We start from the raw sequence: 17,807 nt of genomic DNA on the forward strand, positions 1-17,807 counted from the left end.
AAGATTACTGATGATATCCGAGCTGGAATGGATAACCGTAAACTTACTATATTGTCTCTGTTGGATTTCAGCAATGCGTTCAACACAGTTGATTTCGATATATTGCTTGCCGTAATGCGCTCTCTTAACATCTCTCCATCAGTAATTTTTTGGTTTCGTAGTTATCTGGAAGGCCGTCGGCAACGCATTAAAGTAGATTCTTCTTGTTCTTCGTGGTGCAACACGCTGGCCGGCGTACCGCAGGGCGGCGTGTTGTCTCCTCTCTTATTTTCTATATTTATTAATAGTATTACCGAAAATATTTCTTCTAAATTCCACCTCTATGCTGACGACCTCCAAATTTACACCCAGTGTGCTATTGGTGATCTCGCCCAAGCTATTAGCTCCACGAATCGGGACTTGGAATGCATCTCCAGTTGGAGTGGTCGCTATGGTCTGAAAGTCAATCCGTCTAAAACGCAGGTCATAATTTTAGGTAGTCCTCAGCTCACTGCTCGGATTGACTTTGATAACTTGCCAGCCATAGTGTTTGACGGCGTTCAAGTTCCATTTTCGGTTCAAGTAAAAAATCTTGGTGTCCTTATTGATAGCACACTTTCGTGGGTTCCGCAGATCAGCGAAGTCAGTAGGAGACTATTTGCTTCTCTGGGGTCACTTCGTAGACTTCGTAATTTTTTACCGATTGCCACCAGAATTGCGCTCGCACAAGCCCTTCTTCTTCCAATTTTAGATTACGCTGATGTTTGTTATCTGGACATTACGGAAGATCAGCTCAATAAACTCGAGCGTCTACAAAATGCTTGTATAAGGTTTGTATTCGGCCTGCGTAAATACGACCATGTATCTGTATTTCGAACTCAGCTCAAATGGCTGCCCATTCGACAACGACGCAACTCTCATATTCTTATCCTTCTTTATAATATTCTCTTCAATCCCACTACACCTTCTTATCTTAAAAACCGATTTAGCTATCTGTCTTCTACGAGATGTGCTGAAAAACTTCTCCTTGTCCCTCCATCTTCTACTTCTAAATTCTACATAAACTCTTTTACTTTTCGGGCTGTCCGTTTGTGGAATGCTTTGCCGTTGTATGTAAGATGCGCGAAATCTCTTCCCTTGTTTAAAAATATTTTAAAATCTCATTACCTCTCGCTTCCTTGACTTGCCTTTGTACATGTGTATTATATATGTATATATATATATATTGTATATATGTATTGTATATGTGTGTATGCGTTTATAATATTATTTTGGTCAAAATAGTCTTTTGCATATTTTTTTTTTTTCTCTTACTTTTTGATGTGTTGAAATAGTTCGAATACCTACGTAATTTTTATGTTGGCACTACCCGTTCATTGTTCTTTGCAATCTGTTTCCTGCTACCCTAAGGTTGTCTGGTAGAGATCGCTTTTTAGCGATAAGACCGCCTGTTGTTACCTGCTTCTTAATACGTTTTGTTTTTGTACTGAATCTCATTGTCAATAAGTGGTGTACAATAAAGTATATATTATTATTATTATTATTATTATTAACTCGATTTTCAGATATTATTGCTCGAAAGCAAATACGTCTTTTTAGCGTAGTTTGCGGTGGGAAAGTTGTTCGTATATAGTTTTTTTTTGCAGCAAACACTATATGAGGTATATTAATATTCCACGGTTTAAGTATTTAACGTTATCCTTTTTGGTTGAATTTACAGTAAAACAAGTAAATAATTTGCAATTAATGAATAAGAACGTTAGAGATGAATGTTGATATAGAGAGGGAGGGGTAAATCCAAACAACGATGAATGGATTATGTGAAATAGGATATTAGAGAGAAAGATATGAGTGTTGAGATGACGAAAGAGGAGAATGAAAGAGGAAGACCTGTTCTACCTACCCCACATAAAATGAGATAAAGGTATGAGGAATAAGAAGGAGAAGTATTGGCAGTAGTCTACATTTTCAACTATGTTTTATTTTACAAACATGGAATATTAATATGAATATAATAGGAAATTGAATATGAAAATAACCATATTTTTGATAACCAGTATCAAAAAGCATAGGCATGTTCGTGTGAAAGTTAGGCCTATATAATAAACTTACGGGGTCGTCTGCCACTGTTTCCAGAAAATCCATTAAATGACTATTTTGTTGTAGTCGAATTCAATTTATAACTAATTATTTTGATTGACTTTGATTTTGATACTCTCTATAAACTTTTGGATCGCAATTTTTGTATTGTAACATTGTTGAAGATTTTTATGGTTACTAATCCAGTCATTTCTGAATTGCTCGATGTTATCTGTTTCTTAGCTTAATTCATTTCAGGGTAGTTCGACGGATTTAATGTTTTCGCTACAAACTCGACATCATTCTCTTGATACCAGACCGGTACTTGGCGAGGGTAGTGAAAAGCAGCTTAATCGGACCAGAAGAATATTTGATCCCTGTACTTTCATATAATTAAGCAGAACCTGCTTATGAAGGCATTCCTTCTTGTAAATCTAGGAATGTAAGTTTCCTTAAACAAAAAACGAATGGACAAATTGCTTGCCAAACCACTTTTTGCCCAAAATTTTGGCAAAAAATCATTTTATCGTAGGTATTTGAACCCTATCAGAGGTTGAGGTACCTCTTGGTCGTTTAACTTCCGAGCTCGAGTTTTGACGGGAGATTCCTGAGTTTGGATGCGTTTTGGATGTATTTGTTTCATGTATATAACCAGCCGCAGTGAATGACGCTCTTTAGCTTACTGAACTATTGCTACATATTCGCACAATCTCTAATAGAAATTGGTAAAATTGTTTTTTGTTTGCAAACTGTTCGTCACATAATAATTATATTATCTTTTTCTCTAAATTTTTTTATAGAAAAGAGCCAGGTTTTTGGAGCGACCATGAAATTTTTCTAAACTGTATGTGTATAATTCATGCGAAACCATTTGGTAGTAAAATCGCCGTCAATAGAAATTGTTAACAATGTAAACAAACCATTCCGTAAAATATCAATATTCTAGCACAATTTTATTATTTTAAATGTTGAGGATCATAATGTCATGTGAATTGATTAAATAACACATGGATTAGCCAGTATCTGATGAGTTAGAATGGAAATTAAAGACATTTTGACTACAAGGTTTGTTTACATTGTTCACAAGTTCTATTGACGGCGACTTTAGGTAGTGTAAACTGCTTTCTAACTCACATCTTGTGCGGCCAATTTCATAGTCATCCAAATCCTTTGCAGATAGATTGGTCACAATTAAAACCCGTTGTTGTTCTACCTCTCATCTTGGCATTAAAATTACATAATTATAATAATTTATTTTGCCTCCAATTCTCAGAAGTGACGCGATAGATTGACATATGACATATTATGATATAAAAATTGTCCCTTTTTTCAAAGCAAAATAACAAATTGACCTTTTTTTGTAAAAGTTTATTATATTATATTTATCACTATCCAAAAAGAATCGATAGATCTAGCCTTTTCTTTAAGTAAATAGGGACAGAATGGCGTTTTCTTGTTTCTTTAATACATACGTTTTTAAACGACGTATTTGTTCCAATTTCTTCCAAATATACTAATCTATAAAGCCGTATATACGATTTTTTTGATAGTATGCGTTCTTTTAGACTAGCAGTACAGTCGAAAATCTGGAAAACTCACTAGGATACTAATTAAAAAGGCCGAATAACTACGATACTGCCTTTTACTTAGAATCTCGAGTGCTAGATGGGCATTGTTGCTAAGCAATAAGATAGTATGTGATTATATACGGCGTTATAGCCTAGTTTAAGAGAAAATCCTAGATTAGAACACCGTATAAAGCATGTTTTACCGCTTTCTTGACTAGTAATATCTACCATTTTTGAAGCTTAATACTATGCAAAAAGGCTTTTATCGAATTAAAAAAAAACCAGTCGCTGTACAAACACACAAATAATGTCTAAAATAAGTAAACACTTATACCTACTATATACAAAAAGAAATAATGAAAAAAGTTAATCCGTTTTGTAGAAATTCAAAAAAGAATGTTTTTTGCGATTATCTCAAAACTTTTGTCGAATAGCTGCCTTTTACCTTAGGACGGCAGTCTAGGCCACCGCACCTTTTTTTCTAGGGCTTTGAGGTACGTTTTTTTCTTTGTTAGTAGGTACCTATAAGTAGGTATTATAATTATGCTCTGAGATTAAGGTCTTAATTATCGTTTAGTCTCTCTCAAACATTGTTCGTGTCGGGCCATTTATCAGGAGTTTATAAAGTTTAAAAACCCTGGATCAACAGAAGAACAGGGATAAAAGCTTTTAGACACCAAAAATCAAATGTCCCAGAACTAATCTTCAAGGGTCGATCGTTCGAAGACATAATTTAGTACATATTTAAGTCCAAAGTTTTCGTTGACGGTCTACGGATGTTGTTTAGGAATTTCCTTGTCATCATTTTCCTTGCGTTATCATTTGCCACGGCTCATGGGAGCCTGGGGTCCGCTTTGACAACTAATCCCAAGATTTGGCGTAGGCACTAGTTTTTACGAAAGCGACTGCCATCTGACCTTCTAACCCTAAGGGTAACTAGGCCTTATTGGAATAAGTCCGGTTTCCTCACGATGTTTTCCTTCACCGAAAAGCGACTGGCAAATATCAAATGACATTTCGCATATAAGTTCCGAAAAATTCATTGGTACGAGCCGGGGTTCGAACCCGCGACCTCCGGATCGAAAGTCGCACGTTCTTACCGCTAGGCCACCAGCGCTATCGATGTTGTTTAGGCATTTATCCGTTTATATTGGTATTAATGAAGTACCCTGTTGAACAAAACAGTACATAGTTAAACCATACATACATAGTTACACACATACATACATACACATATACATAGTTAAACCATAGAGGAATAAGTAAGGGAAGAGGTTGTAAGTCCATACATCAGTAAATGCGAGTTATTTGTATAGGCATTCCCGGCTTCGCCACCAGTGGGCTTGATCGCTTTTTCTTTAGTGTATGGTATCTATTTCAGTTTATAATTTATATATAGTAGTGTAACTACTTAAAAAAACCGGCCAAGAGCGTGTCGGGCCACGCTCAGTGTAGGGTTCCGTAGTTTTTCGTATTTTTCTCAAAAACTACTGAACCTATCAAGTTCAAAACAATTTTCCTAGAAAGTCTTTATAAAGTTCTACTTTTGTAATTTTTTTCATATTTTTTAAACATATGGTTCAAAAGTTAGAGGGGGGGCGCACTTTTTTTTCCTTTAGGAGCGATTATTTCAGAAAATATTAATATTATCAAATAACGATCTTCGTAAACCCTTTTTCATTTTTAAATACCTATCCAACAACATATCACACGTTGGGGTTGGAATGAAAAAAAATATCAGCCCCCACTTTACATGTAGGGGGTACCCTAATAAAACATTTTTTTCCATTTTTTATTTTTGAACTTTGTTGGCGTGATTGATATACATATTGGTACCAAATTTCAGCTTTCTAGTGCTTACGGTTACTGAGATTATCCGCGGACGGACGGACGGACGGACGGACTGACGGACTGACGGACGGACTGACGGACTGACGGACAGACAGACATGGCGAAACTATAAGGGTTCCTAGTTGACTACGGAACCCTAAAAACAAATAAAAAAAAAAAATTTGATTTGTTCCCTAGCCCCCGTGGCAGCACCATCTCTCTCGCTATATCGTAATCCTGCAAAAGGATTCATATAGGAGGTGCAAGCAGAAATTGCTCGCCCTTAGAGTTGGTCAAAGGCGCCTAGCCTTCAGAGATAACTTACACTATAGAAATTTCGACGGGTACCTCGGCGGTCGGGGTGGTATAACGGTTTTAGCACATCAGCCGCGTTAGCTGGAGACCCGGGTTCGTTACCCGTCTTCGCTACCAGTGGGCTTGATCGCTTTTTCTTTAGTGTATGGTATCTATTTCTGTTTGTATAGGCATAGTTAAGTGACATCTAGCAACAATCACGCGTCAATCACTCGTCAAATATCGTGAATTATCAGTACCACTACTCGATACTAGGTGGCAACACTGTCTCGTCTTCCAAAAATTAAATATTAGAATAGTTTACAACTTATATTACAAGCAGAAGGAATTGAAAACAGAATACTGATTAATACTATTGTAATATTAGCTAAAAATTGGTGAGCATTAGACTCTTCGTTCGTCGCGTCATCTATTGACAAGTAGCAGTACTGATAATTTACGCTAGTTGACGCGTGATTAACGCGTGATTGTCGCTAGATGTCACTTAACTATGCCTGTACAAATAACTCGCATTTACTGATGTATGGAGTCACAACTTTACTCTTCCCTTATTTATTCCTCTATGGTTAAACTTACGCTTATATTCCCAAAAGGGAAAGAAAACTAACAGATAAAACGGAAACTTTTATCAATTATGGAGTTGCTAGCTCATCAACTGTGGAATTATGTAGGATTGAACCCATAATCCAGAGTTGACTTCTACAATACCCACAGGAGGAAGGCGGATGGTGATGTGATAATACACACGGGGCCACACAAACACAAAGACAAGCTCGTCATTTAGAATCCAGCCAGCCTCGCCGGCTTCCGCGCACGCGCGCAGTAAGGAAAATAGAAAACGCATTGTTTGGCTCTGTAGCCATGGCAACGCATTGTTTAACGATACTGCGCGCGTGACCGGTAAGCCGGCGGGGGATGGCTTTGGGCAGCTGCGCTGGCAATGCAAAATACCTCTACATTAAACAGTGTGAATTTCACGAAAGTTATTCTAGAAAACTATTAAAAACAAAGTGTATAGTCGTAGAAAAAGTATTGTATGCAACGGAGTTTAACTGAATCAAAAAATACTCGTGGCGTCTTTATTAACAATTTTCGGTTTCGCCCCAAATTGTTACCCACGCCACTCGTCTTTTTTGACCTCCTTTAAACGCCTGCTGCATAAAATACAGTACTATTTCGTTGACGGTCGATGAATGTCATTTACATTGGTATAATTAGTGCAGTATCTATCTGTTAAACATAACAGTTTTGAATGACTCACGGTTATTTTCATTACACTTATATTGACCGGGATATATACCGTGATTACCTCTTTGATTTTTGTCGAGCTCCGGATATTTCGACGCAGACACATGCATCTGATTACAAAAATCACAAAGGTAACGTAAACGGAAAGGTAATCTCGGTCTACCCGGTCTTATAAGTCTAAACAAAGAGGATCGAGTATTATAGAGAGTTACTGTCGAAGTAAAATGTGTAATCACAGTGCATAGACTGCCATCCCTTGACACAGGCATAAAACTTTTGAACCTCACTTTTGACAATTTGGCCCATATTGATTTAAGTGAAATCCTGAAATAACTTACTTGAATTGGTGACCACATTCAAGATAAACATTGGACTGCGCAGCCAAAATGTAGTTTCACGTCAGATACAGCAGAATTATCAAGAAACAACAAAAGATTATAATCAAGGTACGAGACTATTTCGGTTATAAATAGAATTTTGAATTAATTTTGTGTTGAAACAACAAATCACAGCACAATTTGCAAAAACACATCAGCTGATTGGATATCTGTAACAGGAGGCGGTTCGACTATCTGTCATTTCGCCAGTGTTGCCACCGTTACATAGCTGCGTTCAGTAAAAATAACGTTAATGTAACCGTTATCAACGGGTATTTTTCCATTCTACGCATAGTTTGATACGACACGATTTATATATAATAAATATATTAAACTGACACTACTATCACCTGACATAGAATACTAATTGACGCAGAACTATTTTAAGAAATTTTATATTATATTGATATATATCATATGAGCCCTTACGAGAAGATAATTATTGAATATAACATATATTAATAACTGAAAATAACAAAAAATGTCAGAAAAAACGAAAACATCAATGTCACCACGAGAAGGAAACCCCAACCACCATGCAAAAAGCAGACTGTCAACAAAAGGACAAATATCCCTATAAATGACACCCCTAAGAAGAAAAGAACTTGTATATCGAAATCCTTAAAGACCATTGATACGCCCAGTACAAGCGGATCCCCTAATTCTAGTGAAGCTACCGAAATTATTAATACTGCCGAAGCGTCTTACACCACTGAATCTTCAAAACCGATCGAACCCACAAATGGGTCTGACATTTCTACCATCGATACATACAATAAAATTGACATCACCCACCACTATTTCTGACGTTACAAATAATGCCAACGATGGAAATGGATCCGACATTACTACCATCGACACATACAATAAAAATGACATCACTACTATTCCTGACGATACCAATAATGCCAACGATGGAAATGATACTGACATCCTTAATATAAACTTACTAACAAAAGCTCAATCTAAGGAATCCTTACGGGAGTTTGACAGTGATGACGAATCAATCGATTCTCTTATGGAAGATATTTTGTCAAGAAGTGCGGATACGGTGTGCGAACCACCAGCAGCACATGATTTGAAAGCTCAAATGACTGATTTAACTTTAAAATTAAGTAGCACGGAAAACGAATTAGAAAACGTTATAATAGAAAACAACGACATGAAGATACAAATAAATAAGTTAACACAAGAGATACAGGCATTAAAAACAATTTGTACATCCCCACCTCTACAGAATCGAAGAACACCAAATAGGAAACGACGTTTAGATAGTCCATCTAGTAATTCAGCTAGTCCCAAGGTAAATGATCTTGAGGAAAGAATACAACTTCTCCGAACAAAACTGAGTGAAGCGAACGACGAAATTATAGTTTTGAATTTAAAGATTAAGGACTTGGAACAAACAATTCAACAAGCACAGTATGTTCCATTAGCAAGATCACAAGAAGAAATTACACACACAAGCCAATCGTCAAGCTCCTTAGCCTTAGACATAACAAATAAAAGAAAAATGTACATTTTAAGCGCAAACAACAAAAATAAAATAACAAACATAGCTCTTAATATGTTTAATAATAGTTTCGATTTGTGCCACTTTATCACTCCGGGTGGAGGTGTTAAAGAATTATTAAGAAACATTAAAGAAAGAACCAAAAATCTATCCGATACGGACTATTGTACAATTTTTATAGGAGATAATGATTTCACATCTACATGCAACTACCACAATTTAATTGCATACATTCGCGAAAAACTTCAGGGTCTTACTCATACAAACTTTATTCTATGTGCTCCAACCTATAGGTCTGGAGACTTTTCAAACATTTTCAATACCAGAATTGAAGTTTTCAACAACATGTTACATTTAGATGTGATTACACATAAATATGCTTGGATCTTAGACTCTAACAGAAATCTAGATTACGACCAAACTATGTTTACAAGTCGTTTGGGTCTTATAAATAATAATGGTATGAGGACTATAATGAACGATCTAAGAAATTTCTTACAGGACATCGATATTAATTATTTAGTATATAATGTACATAGCAAGATTGAGGAAATTGAGGAGACGAAAGAACTTAATTTCAATACGAATAATTTAATTGACAACACACATGATGTTTCCTGCAACGCAAACAATCCAAATGATAAAATAAATGATGACACGTTTTTTCGTAACTAATCATATCAACATAATGCATCAAAACATTGATGGACTACTGAATAAATCTGACCTCTTAAGCCTAGCACTAGATGACCTTTCAAAGACTAATAAATCAATTGATGTTATCTGCATTTCTGAGCACAATATGATAAATAATGATCTTAACATGTTACAAATTTCAAATTATAAACTCTCGTCCAACTTTACTAGGGCTGTTCGACATGGAGGTGCCTGCATTTTAGTAAAAAATGGAATTAATTACAAAGTAATAGATACAGCCTCAAAATTTTGCATTTCATGTATATTTGAGTGTTGTGCTATCGAACTCACCGACTTCAACATAACTGTTTTCTGTATTTATAGGCCGCCTAGTAGGATAAGCAAACATTTTGACATATTTTTCAACAATCTTGATGACATTTTTCTATATTTCTATATAATATAAAGCTACAACCCGACTGACATTTTTCAAAAAATGGGCAGAAGGAGTTTTTGCAGGTGGCAGTGTTTGGTGTTGTCGTATAGAGTTTGGTCCTGCGACCCCGGATAGATCAGACCGTCGGTCTACCGGTTCCGGTTAAAAAAATGTTGGACGGCCTGGCCAAACGGCTGGACTTAGCCGGGGAGTGTTCGACCAAATGTCATAGAGGACCCTGGGTAGTTTTTGACGCCGCCATTTTTTTTTCAAAATGGCCGACTTTTTTTTTTGACGATTTTTCAAGTTTGTCGTAGAGATCTCAAATTTTGGTCATAGAATCTCCAAGCGGCCTTGATTCGAATGAAATAGAAAAAAATTTAAAAATGCTACAAATGTGGGAAAACTGGCCACTTTTATTTTGTATGGAAACTTTTAAACCGTAAGAGATAGCCGGTGGGTGCTCGACCAAATGTCATACAGGTATCCGAGTAGAAAAAAGTTGCATTAAAAAAAATTCAAAATGGCCGACTTTTTTTTTTGAAAAATTTCAAAATGGTCCTAGCGCGCTGAGATTTGGCACACGGGTGGAAGGTGGCCCCAAGATTTGTATTCAAAAAGAAAATTTTGAAAAATTCAAAATGGCGGCCTTTGAGGGCTAATTGAAATTTGAGTGGAGGTTTTTCTTTTAATTACCATAGCTCCGTAACGGTACAAAGAAGTGAAAAGTGCTCAAACAAATGTTATACAGTCACCCGAGGTCCATCGAATGGCATTAAAAAAAAATCAAAATGGCCGACTTTTTTTTTTGAAAAATTTCAAAATGGTCCGAGCGCGCTGAAATTTTGCACACGGGTAGACATCCACCCCAAGATTAGTATACAAAAAGAAAATTTTGAAAAATTCAAAATGGCGCCCTTTGAACGCCAATTGAAATTTGTATGGAGGTCCTTTTTTTAAATCCCCATAGCTCCGTAACGGTAGGGAAAAGGTTAATAGTGCTTGAACTAATATTGTACAGTTATCTGAGGTCCATCGAATGGCATTTACAAAATTTCAAAATGGCCGACTTTGAAATTTTTTTTTTTATTTTCGGTCCGAGCGCGTTCAAATTTGGCACGTGGTAAGAACGGGGGCCAAAAATAGAAATGAGAAAAAAAAAATTTTAAATAGTCAAAAACAGTGGCGAGAGGGGACAAAGTCAAATTTCCCTACCAGTTTGTATGGAGGTTTTTTTTTAAATCCCCATAGCTCCGTAACGGTAGGAAAAAGGTTAATAGTGCTTAAACTAATGTTGTACAGTAATCTGAGGTCCATCGAATGGCATTTACAAAATTTCAAAATGGCCGACTTTGAAATTTTTTTTTTTTATTTCCGGCCCGAGCGCGTTCAAATTTGGCACGTGGTAAGAGCGGGGGCCAAAAATAGAAATGAGAAAAAAAAATTTTTGGAAAAGTCAAAAACGGCGGCGAGAGGGGACAAAGTCAAATTTCCCTACCAGCCTGAGGGAGCGTTCTACACAGCCCGACGGTCATTGCTCCGGTCCAAGTTCCGAGCTGCGTACAGACAGTGCTCCCAAGCAAGAAAATATAAGTAAAAGTGTCTAAAAAGCGACGCGGCGGGCCGGAGGCCGCAGGCCGGAGGTCCAACTTCCCTACAAATCCTACAATCCCCACAGTAACTACGCGGAGGGTCGAAGGCCCGGAGCGTGTCTGACAGGCTCCCAAGTACGCGAAGGCCGCAGGCCGAGCTGCGGGCAGAGTGCTCCCAAGCACGCGAAGGCCGCAGGCCGAGCTGCGTGCAGACTGTGCTCCCAAGAAAACAATAACAAAAAGTATCTAAATAAGCGAAGCGGCGGGCCAAAGGCCCGACGCGGATCTTCGAAACCCAGCGAAGGCCGAAGGCCGAGCTCCGCGTAGGGCCGAAGGCCCGGAGCGTCCCTGATCGGCTCTCTGGCGGACCGGGAAGTTGGAGCTTAAACACGACCCAATAGTAAAAGTGTCTTCTTCTTCTCAGTCGTTCCCTCATGGCTGAGGATCGTGACCAACAGTGATTTATCTCCACTTGACGCGGTCTAGGGCCATATGGACTGCCATCTGCATGGAACCACAAGCACTGCTTTCTTCACGGTCTCAGCCCACCTTAGCGGTATTCCACCCCTTGAGCGTCGGCCTTCGACTTTGCCGAGGATAATGTTCCTTTCGAGAGTGTGCTGTTTAGAACGCATGATATGCCCGAAGAACCTGAGTATTCTCTCCTGACAAATAGTTGAGAGCCGCTTGGTGATATTCAGTTCTCGCAGTATTGACTCGTTAGTTCTAAAAGCAGTCCATGGGATCCTGAGCATCCGTCTCCAGCACCACATCTCAAAAGCATCAATCTTTTTCCTGACTAGGGTTTTTAAGCTCCAAGTTTCAGCGCCATACATAAAGATGGAGAACACCAATGCTCGCACCAGCCGTACCTTGGTTGCACGACGAATACCACGGTTTTTACAAAGCTTCTCTAATCGAGACATAGCACCTTTCGCCATTCCTGCACGTCGACATATCTCTTGTGTAAAAGTGTCTTAGAGAAGCGAAACGACGGGCCGGAGGCCGCAGGCCGCAAGCCCGTCGTGAGCTTCTCAAGACACTTTAACTATTGGATCGTGTTTAAGCTCCAACTTCCCTACAACCCCCACAGTAACTACGCGGAGGGCCGAAGGCCCGGAGCGTGTCTGATAGGCTCCCAAGCACGCGAAGGCCGCAGGCCGAGCTGCGGGCAGAGAGTGCTTCCAATCCAAGCACACAAAGGCTAAAGCAAAAAAGCAAACAAGTAAAGCAAAAAAACAAACAAGCTAAGCAAAGAAACAAAAAAGCAAAAAAGCAAAGCAAAAATTAATATCCTTAAGTACTGGTATGGACATCAGGTAAATGCTGTCAGGTGGGCAGGAGCAGTGTCTGACGAGTATGGGTTGGAATGCGGGGTGAGGCAGGGCGGTCTAACTTCTCCCGCACTGTTCAACCTGTATATGAACGACTTAATTGAGGCGCTCAGCAGTCAACATGCAGGATGTCAGGTAGACGGGGTCTGCGTTAATAATTTGAGCTACGCAGATGACATGGTGCTGTTGAGCGCATCAGTCTGTGGTCTCAGGCGGTTGTTAAAAATATGTGAAGCGTACGCAGTCAGTCACGGCTTGAGGTACAATGTGGCAAAAAGTAAATACATGGTCTTTGAGGCCCGCAATAGCGATGTTTCAAATGTACCTGCCGTTAGGCTTAACGGAACCCTTTTAGACAGAGTTCAGAGTTTTAAGTACTTAGGGCACATTGTCACTGCGGACCTCAAGGACGATGTTGATATGGAACGGGAGCGGAGAGCGTTGTGCGTCAGGGCGAACATGTTGGCTCGCAGGTTTGCTCGATGTAGTGGTGAGGTGAAGGTAACGCTTTTTAAAGCGTACTGCACCTCGCTGTACACGTGCGGCCTGTGGGCGGACTACACGCAGAAGGCGTACAATGCTCTCCGCGTCCAGTATAATAACGCGTTCAGGGCGGTGTTGGGGTTACCCCGATACTGTAGCGCCTCGGGAATGTTTGCGGAGGCCCGCACGGCCTGTTTCCACACCACCATGCGATTGCGCGCCGCTGCGATGGTGCAGCGCGTGAGGGCCAGCTCTAACACTGTCTTGGCAATGATTGCTGACCGTCTTGACTGCCCGTACATAGTCCACTGTTGTAACAGGCATGTACGGACTGGGGTCGGTTAATATTTTTTTTGATGTAAATATAAATGTAAATTGTTTTCATTTTAATTTAATTTAATGTTAATTAGTAAATTTAATTTAATGTAATTTAATTATAAGTTTTTAATTTAATTTATTTATAATATAATATAGTATGGAATCAACCTGTATGAGCAATAATTGGCTTGAAATAAATGAAATTTTTTTTTTTTTTTTTTTTAAACAAACAAGCAAAGCAAAAAAAAAAAACAAAAAAGCAACAAGAAAGACCGCGGGGCCCTCGGGCCCCGCGCACCTTTAAAAAACTAGTTTAATCTATATAGCTACGATAAGCAGAAGAAATTAATTTTGTGTGGTGATTTTAATATAAACATTCTTGAAGATACTAAGTATAGTAAGGAATTTAGAAATATGGTACTTAGTTATAATATGAAGTTATCAGTAAATACACCTACACGTCAATGCAGCGGTACTTGCATTGATAATATAATTCATAATGTTCGTGGTTGCACCGTAGGTATTTACGAATTCGCTTTATCTGATCATAATGCCCAAATATTAAAATGTCCCGTGAATAAATATTGCAAACTAAAATACTGGTATACTTTTAAACGAGACTACTCTCAAGATAACATAGATAAATTCATTGGTTGTCTAAGCGAACTCCAATTTGGCGAAGTATATTCTGCATCTAATGCTAATGATTCATATAATAGGTTTTTTGAATCTTTTAAACTTTTTTATGATCTTTGTTTTCCTACTGTTAAAATTAAAATCTACACGACTAAAAAGCCGAAATGGATTACTCGTGGTATAAAACTATGTTGTAAGAACAAAAGGAAAATGTTGTGGACATATAGGTCAACCAAAGAGGAAACACATAAAAATAAATATAAAGTATACTCTAAAAAATTGAGGCAAGTGATTGAACAAACAAAGAAATGCCAAAATAATTATGAAATTTTGACAGCTGAAAACAAAGTTAAAGCCACTTGGAAAATTATAAATAACAATGAGACAAATTTTCCAAAAGAAAATATCTCAGCTATTATTGCAGATGGGCAAAAGGTTTTTAATGCAAGTGAGATTGCTGAAAAATTCAACGACTTTTTTGTTCATCAGGTTAAAAGCAATTGCAACAAACCCATACACACAACCTTATCACGTACCCACAATAAACACAATTCGTTATTCATGAAACCTACCGATCCTTACGAAATTTTTGAAATAATTAGAAATCTTAAAAACACTACTAGCACGGGCTATGATACTGTTACAACAAAAGTAGTTAAAGCAGTAGCAAACACAATTTCCCCGGTACTAAGTTTTATACTGAATAGGTGTATAGAAGAAGGATCTTTCCCTGACAGCCTTAAAATTACAATTATTAAGCCGTTATTCAAAAAGGGTGACAAGATGGACATGAATTCGTATAGACCTATAGCTCTGTTGACAATATTTTCTAAAATCTTCGAAAAGGCGATTTACAATCGATTGTATACTTTTTTCGCATGTAATAAAATTTTGTGTGATGAACAAAAAGGTTTCAGGAAAAATCTGTCCATTACTACTGCCATACATGACTTTTTGCAAAAAATATACACGAGGATGGATGAGAGCCGTCCAGTTTATGCAGTCTATATAGATATGACTAAGGCCTTTGACTATGTTGACCACAAAATACTGCTGGACAAATTATACCTATATGGTGTAAGAGGTAATGTGCATAGTTTGATAGAATCATACCTAACCGGTAGAACTCAACGCACAAACATAACCAGAATATCACATCTTACCAAGATTGAATCCGAGCATTTTTCTGATGACAGTTTGGTTACGTATGGAGTGCCCCAAGGCAGCATTTTAGGGCCTTTGCTCTTTTTAGCATATATTAACGACCTCCCAGGAGCTATCCCACATCCAACAGTGTTGTATGCTGATGACTGCACTATTGTGCTTAATGATAGGGATGAAATATCTGGTTGTTTAGATAGATTAGTACACTGGTTGGAAGAGAATAATTTGAAAATTAATTTGCAAAAAACAACAATTATGAGCTTTAGACAAAGAAAAACCGAAGACTTGACTAGTGTGACATTTAGAGATCATAATATAGCTATTACTCATTCTACAAAATTTCTAGGTTTACATATTGACGATAAAATGAATTGGAATACACACACTGACATTCTTTGTAATAAACTAGTTAAATACTCATACAATTTATTTATGTTAAATAAAGTCGTTAACCGTACTGCTATTATGTCCGCCTATCATGGCCATATTTCTTCAGCTTTAAGGTATGGAATTATCTTCTGGGGGAACTCCAGCCATGCCACTGATGTCCATAAAGCTCAAAAACGGTGTATTAGATCCATTTGAAAGTTGAAACGCACTAACAGCTGTAGACCATATTTTAAGCAACTTAAAGTGTTAACTGTGTTTGATTTATATATTCTAGAAACAGCTATGTTTGTTAAAAGAAATATGCATCTGTTCAGGCACCTTACGGGGGCACGAAATTGTGACAAAATACATCCAGTACCTGGTAAATCGGCTCTTTTTCAAAAAAGTTTCTTTTCAATGGCGCCGAAAATATATAATTGTTTGCCGAAATCGCTGAGGTTGACGGATAACGAAGTTGTCTTTAAGAAAAACCTGATTGAGTTTTTAAATGAGCACTGTTTCTACTCAGTAACAGATTTTCTTAACTTTAATAACTGCAATGACTGATCTCATGATGTAATATTAATAAATAAAAACGGTTAACACATGTTTGCTTACTGTTGTGACCATAGACAATCGGATTTTTAAATTTGACTCCCCTATTTAATTTTTTTATTTCATGTTTCTGTTTTTTTTTTTCCAATTCAAATTTTGATTTACCTATATTGTTTTTGTGTTAGTTTTATTTTGACATTGAATGTATAACCGTTCCGTTCTGCCTAGCTTTGTAACCATTAATACCTTTAATGTGAACCTACCCTATTTTTTGACATGATTTAAAATTTATTGTTTTGCAATTTCCGAAGGTAGGTTAGTTACATGTTGACATTTTATAACTTCAATTTTTAATCTGTTTAAGTATCTTTTGCATGCCTGTTGGTCGAATACACTGACGCTTCCCTACTGCCGTGCCATGACAAAACACTGTAACTCGAGTTACAGTGTTTTGTGGTAATACTGTCCAATAAGCTTATCTGGCCCTATTCTATATATACATGTTAAGAGTATACTGACTTTCTATCAAAAACATAGAAAACCTTCATTGTAATATGCACTGTAACTCTTAAAATCTAAAGTCGTCATTTGACAAAACACTGCATCTCTCGATACAGTGTTTTGTCAAAATAAAACTCCCCATTTCTTCAACCGGTGACTAAAGTTACAGTGTTTTGTCAAAATAATCCGACGAGAAATTTTGACTGAGTGTTTTGGTTTAGGTATTTTTAGGGTTCCGTAGCCAAAATGGCAAAAACGGAACCCTTATAGTTTCGTCATGTCCGTCTGTCCGTCTGTCCGTCTGTCCGTCTGTCCGTCTGTCACAGCCGATTTACTCGGAAACTATAAGTACTACAGTGATGAAATTTGATGGGAATATGTGTTGTATGAACCGCTACAAAATTATGACACTAAATAGTAAAAAAAAGAATTGGGGGTGGGGCCCCCCATACATGTAACTGAGGGATGAAAATTTTTTTTTCGATGTACATACCCGTGTGGGGTATCAATGGAAAGGTCTTTTAAAATGATATAAAGTTTTCTAAAAAACATTTTTCTTAAAGTGAACGGTTTTTGAGATATCAGCTCTCAAAGTCGTAAAAAGTATGTCCCCCCCCCTCTATTTTTATAACTACGGGGTATAAAATTCTAAAAAAAATAGAGGTGATGCATGCTAATTAACTCTTTCAACGATTTTTGGTTTGATCAAAGTATCTCTTATAGTTTTTGAGATAGGTTGATTTAACTGTAATTTTGGCAGGTGTATAAATTGACATAATAAGTTTATTATATTTGCTGCTACGGAACCCTTTGTGCGCGAGCCCGACTCGCACTTGGCCGGTTTTTTTAGTATAAATCAGGACTTCTTAAGTGC

The 17,807-nt window shown here is 37.6% G+C and overlaps 1 protein-coding gene across 1 annotated transcript in view; it reads left to right on the forward strand.

The window, feature by feature from the left end:
* The window catches only part of LOC125242077 (orexin receptor type 2-like), a 252,498-nt gene that overhangs the window by 232,271 nt on the left and 2,420 nt on the right, over positions 1-17,807 (forward strand). The window lies entirely within an intron of this gene.

This window comes from Leguminivora glycinivorella, unplaced genomic scaffold, assembly GCF_023078275.1.
Source record: "Leguminivora glycinivorella isolate SPB_JAAS2020 unplaced genomic scaffold, LegGlyc_1.1 Scaffold6, whole genome shotgun sequence".
Taxonomy (NCBI): Eukaryota; Metazoa; Arthropoda; class Insecta; order Lepidoptera; family Tortricidae; genus Leguminivora; species Leguminivora glycinivorella.